Raw genomic sequence first — 7,627 nt, 5'->3', positions numbered from 1 at the left:
CTCTGAACATGGACAGCAAGATGTACACTACAAGGCATGCTTTCTACAGGGCATCCTGAGCTGCAAGGACTGTGGTCACTATTGGGAATGCCATTTTGGAGAAGGGTCTGTTTCTGCTGATGCTGGGTGACAGGAACTTGTGAATATTATTTAAAATCTTACCTCTGAGTTGTAAGAGTAGTTAAGCTCCTCTTTTGTGTGTGTATGTGTGGGGGTGGTGAGTGAGTGGCAAGGGAAGCCTAAGAGGGGAGAAAAGAGAAACAGTTTGAGTCCTGCAACCTGCTCTGTGATTTGGGGACAAAATTATTTTCCTCTAGTATCTGTTCTCTCATTTCATGAACCAGAGATAATAAAACCTCCATATAAGTTCATTGTGAAAATCAAAGTAAAATGGGAGCATGAACATGAAAGTGTCACAGCCAAACTGCAATATTATCACATAACTTACTTTTTAAAATTTTACTTTATTTAAAAATTTAAATTCTTATTCTTTTAAGAATACTCTTCTAGATGTATAATTTAACTCAAGAAAGCATTTGCCCACTTATGTGCTGGAAGTTATTCTCTTGACCTTCAGGGAAGTTGCAATCTCGTAGGGTTGCGGATATGTAAAATGCAGTCTGAGAAAAGTATATTGCAAGTGATTAATTATAAGATGGGAGCATAGTAATAGCAGCTAACCCTTCTGTAGTATTTATTGTTTTCCAAGCACTGAGCTGTATGTTTTATTTGAGTTACCTTATTCAACCCCCACAGCCCTGGAAAGTAGAAATAAGTATCATCCCATTTCATGGATGAGGCTGACACTCAGTCAGATTAAAGAAGTCACTTTCCCACAGTGTCACAGGTGGTAAGTGGTGAGCTAGAACAGTTCTAGCTGTTTCATAGTCTAAACTCGTTGTACTGTTACATCCCAAGTTAAGAAAGACTTCCTAGAGAAGGAGATCATAGGTGGGTTCCATCCCAGAATTGAAAATGTGCTCAGTATGTAGAAGAGAAAGGGCATTCCAAGCAGAGGGGACAGCACAGGTCAAAGCACATTGCCCATAAAGTTTTTGTGCAGAGAGAAACTAGAAGCAGTTTTCAGTTAGTGTGGAGTTGGGTACATTGGAGAGTAAGAAGGGGCCATATTAGGATCTCCTATACTGCACCTTTGTGGAAAAACAAGGAGGCAAGTTATTTCTTTTAATTAATTACTTTGTTTCTATCCTGTTTGTCAAAAAAGATTTTGCAGCAAAGTGGGAACTGTTGATGCCTTTATATATAGATTGGAGACACACTGGAAGATTGAAGACCCTTCAGAGATGATGAACTCATTCTTTCCAAAGAGGAAATCCAGGCTGAATGCATGTAAGTGTCTTAATCAAGATTATAATGTAGTTTAACCTGTCAAACCAGGAATACTTGTGCTTTTCAGACAAATTATGGAGTCGAAGAGAATGTTACAAGAGAAATACAGGATTATGTTCAGATGCATTTAGAGAAATGAGTTGAAAAGAGGGAGAGATGCAGTTGGCAATTCCAAGGAATGGCAAAGAAGCTATGGGTTCCTGACTGGGAGCTCACAAGACCCTCTCTTTGTTGAAAGTGGATGTCTTGGCTGGGCTAAAGCTGGGAATCAGGTTTGACTGGATGGTAGAGTTTGGAGATATCTTTCAATGCCTATTTATTACTTTCACTGGCTACTTTAAACGGAGCCTGGTAAGGATAAGGGCTAGTTCTTGTTCTCACCAGGCTCACAATATGGATAGGGCAGAAAAGAAAACAGGTAACTGCAACAAACTGGGTTAGTCATGTAATATGTAATAGGATATTATGGCAGCCCAGGGAAGGATGAGGGTCCAATTCTATTATGGATAGGTTAGGAAAAGCTTCCTGAGGAGAGTGACATCTAAGGAAGACCTAAAAGATGAGAATGTGGTAAAGGGGAAGGCAAAAATTAGGTAAAGGGAACGGTTCCTACAAATGCCCCAAAGGAAAGACCATCCTGCATTTGGGGAAATTAGCTTGTATATGCTACTCTCATTTGGGATAGCAAAAATATAGGGGATGCATTGTGAAAGTTTTTTCTCTGCCTTTTCTTTCCCTAGCATGTGGAGCAATTTACCAGAAGTGTCACAACTCTTACAAAAATGACTGAAATACATTTTGGAGCACCCCCAGAGAGCAGGTGCTGACATGCCTGGGCACACTCAATGATTGCATGAAACAAAAACTCCAGTATTTCCCTTCCCTGTGTCACCATAGCCATCCCACTGACCTGAGAACCAGTCTTCCCAAAGGGGCTACTTCTCACCTCTCAGATGGAAAACAAAAAGGCATGAAATCAATGCTCTGAATGTAAACTAGACAGATAAATATCAGTGCAGCAGGAGGGGAGAGCAATAAAGTGAGCAGGCCTGAGTGATGGTGGTAACCTGCTGAATTCCCAGGTCACGGAGTAATTTACTGACTGGTCCTAGACCCCTGGATAATTATCCAGACAGCCCCCATTCTGATGTGAAGCCTCCTGCTGCTTATGTTATTAATTCCGGCTGCAACCAGCGGGCGTTGGTGGGAGCAGAGAGAAGCAACCAAGTCCCCAAGCTGCTGAGTGAATGCGGAGGCACCTGCCCAGGCCCTCTGAGCCAGACCTCACCAAGAAAACCCACTAGCTCTGGCTTTCAGCTCTTAGCACAGCCACTGCCTGGCCCTAGGGAGAGGCTCCTAAGGATGGCCAAGGCCTTGGTAAAGGCAGAAGATCCAAGTTCTGGAGTGTGACCAGCTTGTATCAAAGAACCACTGCCTTGTTCCTCTTTGGGGCTGACTGGAAAGTGATTTTGAGGTTTTCCCCAATAAAACTGATATCCAGGAAGCAATGTCAAACACTTATCTTTGATGAGGTGTGAAAATCAGACTTCACTGCCCTCAACTAAGATTGGGGAAAATGGAGGTGTATGTTTTAGGGTTTAATCACGTGAGATCTTTTTCTTATCTTTTCTGCCCAATCTACATAGATGTCCTAGCAGCATGTCTTAAAACCAAGTTCCATTTTTCATCCCCCTATACCCCTACTTTATTTTCAGCTTACTGGATTGGCCCTAGAGATGACAGGAGGACGATGTTTCACAATCACTTCTGCTTTGTCAAGATCTGTGTAGTGAGTAGAGGTATCTCTGCAATATCACACCCCAACTCAGCACTGCCACAGGACAGGTGGTCCATACATATTGAGTGAATAATTAGGAATGTATTCATGAAGACTCAACCATTGGGACTTTTTTTTTCTTTAAGCAAGCAAGTTCAGATTTGTATTTGAAAGGATTACTTTGCTTCAGTGTGCAAACTCTCCTGGAACAGGATTTCTCAACCTTGGAATTATCAATACTTGGCAGAATAATTCTTTGTTTGTTAGGGTCTGTAAACAAGTCAAGATGGTGCCTGGCATTTTGCCAGAGGGAGTGGTTTGTGAAGTAACGCCAGCGAGCCATCAAGTGTGGAGATTCCTTATTGGTTGACTGCTGTATCTAGTTTATGTTAATTAAGATAAGCTGTGTGGAATGTATATATACCCCTCCTGTCCTACAATAAACGGCTCCCACTCCTGCTGTATCAATGTACACAAGTTGTTCGTCACCCCCCAGTTATTTTGCTGCAGCTGGACTGCGGTATTTGTTGTGGGGGATGACAGAACTTTCTACACTAAGAAGGGGAATATGTATGTCTTTCATGTCAGTAAACAGAACTGACTCTTCAAGTCCCAAGCCAGGAACACATGATTTCTTCTTGACCCTTTCTCCTTCCTCAGGCTCTCTATTCAAGCCCTTGTGTACTCTGTGAAGGAATTATGCACCAATGGTATAAATTATCCGTTAACTGTAATGGATAAACTTCTCTCCATTGAATCTAGAAATGGCACTAGCTAAGAACATTGGCTGGGAAAACTTAAAAAGAGATTTGAACTATTTTCTGTAGGGTTTAATTTTCTCAGAGGACACCTGTGGAGAAAGACTGCCAAACATTGTGTCTCTATGGCTTGTATTTTAACTGAACTTGACATTGTAATCTTTAAAATATTTTTTTCTTGTTAAAAGTAAAATCCCCGATCATTAGCATCTCTTGTGGTGCATTACCTTGGCATGTTTTAGATACCATAGTGTTATTTTCAAAAGGTCATAGCAATTCACCCACACACATTCCAGGTAAAAGGAGGCCCATGCTTTTACCTCCTTACCAGCCCAGGATTTTATTGCTCTTTGTAATTTCTCCAAACTGTTAGTATACAATTGTTGCCTTAATTTGTATTTTATTGACCACTAATGAGGTTGAAAAGATTTTCATTTCTATTGGCCACCTGTATTCCTCTTCAGTTCATAACTTTTTTCCATTTTTTAAAAAAGTTTGTTTTGTTTTACCAGTAAATAGAAGCACTTTATAACACATTGCCAATTATGCATTGACTCTAATCCCAGTCATAAGAGCTCCGTTTTCAGGACCTAATCACCTCCCCAAGACCCCACCTCCTGACGCTGTGACCTGGGGTTAGGATTTGAATATATCAATGTTTAGGCAGCACAAATGTTCAGACCCTCTACCAACAGAGCCTCATTTCACCCTGCTGGGCTCTGACAGTTAGTGCAGGGTTAACCTGCTCCCCACACCACATGGATGTCCTTATCACTCTCATCAGGCTTCAAGAGCCTGGGCCAGCTTGCTGGACATCATCCTCACTTTCCTCAGTCTTCAGTCCTCTGTAGCAAGCAGACTTCCTGTGCAGCCAGACACCTTTCTCATCCTGTTTAAGCTCTGACACTCAGTGCTGGGCCCATGCCTCTTGTGGGAAGCCATTGTTCTGCTTGGATTCTACCCATCTATACCCCAAGTGGGGCCTTTCCTCTGCAGAGATGTCCTCCTCTCCCTGTTCTGACTCCGATACCTCACATCAGGCTGCTTGCACATGTCGATGACCTCCTAATCCTGCAGGGGCTTGCATTTTCCATGCTGGTCTGACTGCTCTGCAGATACCTCCTGCCCCTGCAGGGCCCCCAATACCCACTGTGTGTCTCCATTATTCCCCTCTCCCATCGCAGACGCTGCTTTAGCTCCATCAAATTGTGAGGGAAGAGGAGGAAAGGAGAAAAGTATGCTATTCATACTTATAAACAATTTGGGGGTAGATTTTTAATTTTTTATCTCCAATATCTGGAGAGTAAAAATTTATTAGAATTTTAGTTGAAATTATATTGGAAAAAATTGAAATCATTATATTGTGAATGAAAGTTTCCTGTTAGGAAGTTTGGTAAATTTCTTTACTTGTCTTATATTTTGGTCTTATATTTTGTCATGAGATTTTATTGTTTTTTTTTAAATATTTATTTTTCAGTTTTTTTGGTGGATACAACTCTTTATTTTATTTTTATGTGGTGCTGAGGATTGAACGATTTTATTTTTTTTAATGTAGAATTTATACATTTTCTCTTAAATTTATTCTCAGGTATTTAATGGATGGAAGTGGGAATGTTCTCCTATTTCCCTTCTGAATGGATTATCGTCATAGGAGGGAAGCTAATGATTTTGGTGAATATGCTTCCCTCTTCTTCACTGGGAGTTTCCAGATCATCTTGCCCTCTTAACCCTGGTGTGTGCCAGGACTTGATCTTCCTACTACTCTTTTCAGTCCTTACTTCCTGTATTACTCATTAATCTCCTGGTCTTAATATCATTTATGTACTGATGACTCCCTAATTTGTATCTCCAACCTCAACCTCTTCCTCGAATATTGGACACACCTATCAACTCTTTTGTCTCTAGTTGGATATCTAATAGACGAGCTTGGACTTCTGGATCTGTTTCTCCAAATCTACTCCATTAGGTATCTTCTCTATATCAGTAAATGATTTTCAGTGGGCCAGGCTGCAGCCTGGGGATCATCCTTGAATTCCTTCAATCCCATTCACCATCCATTCTATCAAGATTCTGTAGCTCTGTCTTCAAATATATCTCACAGCTCTCTCTGCTTTACCTTTCTCTATTTTTTTTCTTCCAAGTTTTATCAGCTAATAATAGATGTATTTTACTTATTTATTTTATTTTCTGTTTGTTTCCCAGCACTAGCAGATTGAAAGCTCTATGAAGGAAGGGTTATATTGTTTGGCTGTGTCTCTATCTTTAACATCTAAAACAATTCCCAGAACATGGGAGGCACTCATTAAATATTTGATGAACGAATAATATCTTGTATTCTACTATCTTGGCAGCTACTAATAATACATTTTAAAAAGTCACTTAGGTTTTCTAAGACTGTATCAGTTATAAATATGATAGAATTATCTCCCCTTTTCAGCATTATACAAATTTTGTCTCCTTGTGGCAACCCAGAATCTTCCAAACAATACTGAGTTATAGCAGTCAACTTTTTTGGTTCTTGATTATAATGGAAATGCTATCAATATTTCTCTGTTTAATGGGACATATTTTGGTGTGGGTTACTTTATCAAATTTGAGCAGTTAATTTCTCAGAGTTATAAAATATGAATGGCTACTGAAAGCAATACACATTTTTAGCACTCAGAGAATACTTGTGTATGTATTGATGGGAATGAGGCATTATTTTCCTATTTCCCTGTTATTACATGGATCTGATGACTGTTATTCTTTCTTGCCCAGATGATCCCCAGGTCATTCCCAGCACGTTTTTTTTTTCATAATTTTTTTCTCAAATCATCATTAAGAAAAGTTGTATCTATCACATTTTCAATAAAGATTTGGCATTGCAAAAGGGGTCATAGCTCAGAATAGTTAGTACATGCAATAATTTACAGCTATCATTGATCTAAACACTGCTAACCACTCTTTGCTTCAGGGATTTTTTTTGCTAGAAATACTTTCCACCTTTCTGCCATGTTTCCCTGCATCTAGTTTCTCCTCAAACTCTTCTAATCCCCCAGTTTTCACCTTCCATACTGTAAATTCCTGCCACTTATACACAGCAATTCAGTCCTCTCTGTGCTTTTACTCTATACAGAATTACATTTAAACATGGTTGCTGTTTATCCAGCATCTACATGTTTTTAAAAGTACCTACTCTATCATACCATCAGTAATTGATGTCTGTGCTTTTATTTCTTATATTTCAAAAATATTGCTCTATTTATGCACAAATTGCATTCAGTGAAATGCATAAATCTCAAGTTGATCAATTGGTTAATTTATTATGTTGCAGTAAGCTCATTGACTACCACTCATAAAAGGATTGGAAAATTTTTATAACTCCAGAAGATTTCCTCATGTCTCTTTCCAGTTGATTCCAACCCACCTCCAATGGTAATCTACTATATTCACTTATACTATAACAAATTTATTTAGCCTATCATTGACCTTCACATAAATGGAATTATACAAAATACACCTTTGTTTCTAGTTGTTTTTCTCAATGTAACAGTTTTTATATCCATCCATGTTTTTCTATATGTTAGTAGTTCATATCTTTATATTGTTGTATAGGTTTATTTCATTGTATAAACACAAACCAATTTTGTCTTCATCTAGTCTTCTATAAATAGACACTTGGGTTATTTCAAATTTGGGCTTTTATGAATAAGCCTCCTATGAATATCACTATATAAAATTTTCATGAATATTTTTATTT

At 39.0% G+C, this 7,627-nt stretch overlaps 1 long non-coding RNA gene across 1 annotated transcript; it reads left to right on the top strand.

Annotated features, from left to right (window-relative positions):
- Positions 1-344: 344 nt before the first annotated feature.
- On the top strand, positions 345-2,858 carry LOC114098484 (uncharacterized). Its single transcript, XR_003583746.2, has 2 exons — positions 345-1,350; positions 2,091-2,858. It is a non-coding gene; the product is annotated as an uncharacterized lncRNA (long non-coding RNA).
- Positions 2,859-7,627: the final 4,769 nt, after the last annotated feature.

The sequence above is a fragment of the Marmota flaviventris genome, chromosome 9 (genome assembly GCF_047511675.1).
Source record: "Marmota flaviventris isolate mMarFla1 chromosome 9, mMarFla1.hap1, whole genome shotgun sequence".
Taxonomy (NCBI): domain Eukaryota; kingdom Metazoa; phylum Chordata; class Mammalia; order Rodentia; family Sciuridae; genus Marmota; species Marmota flaviventris.
Note: the sequence above shows the minus strand (reverse complement) of the source record. Positions and strands in the feature narration are given on the sequence as shown.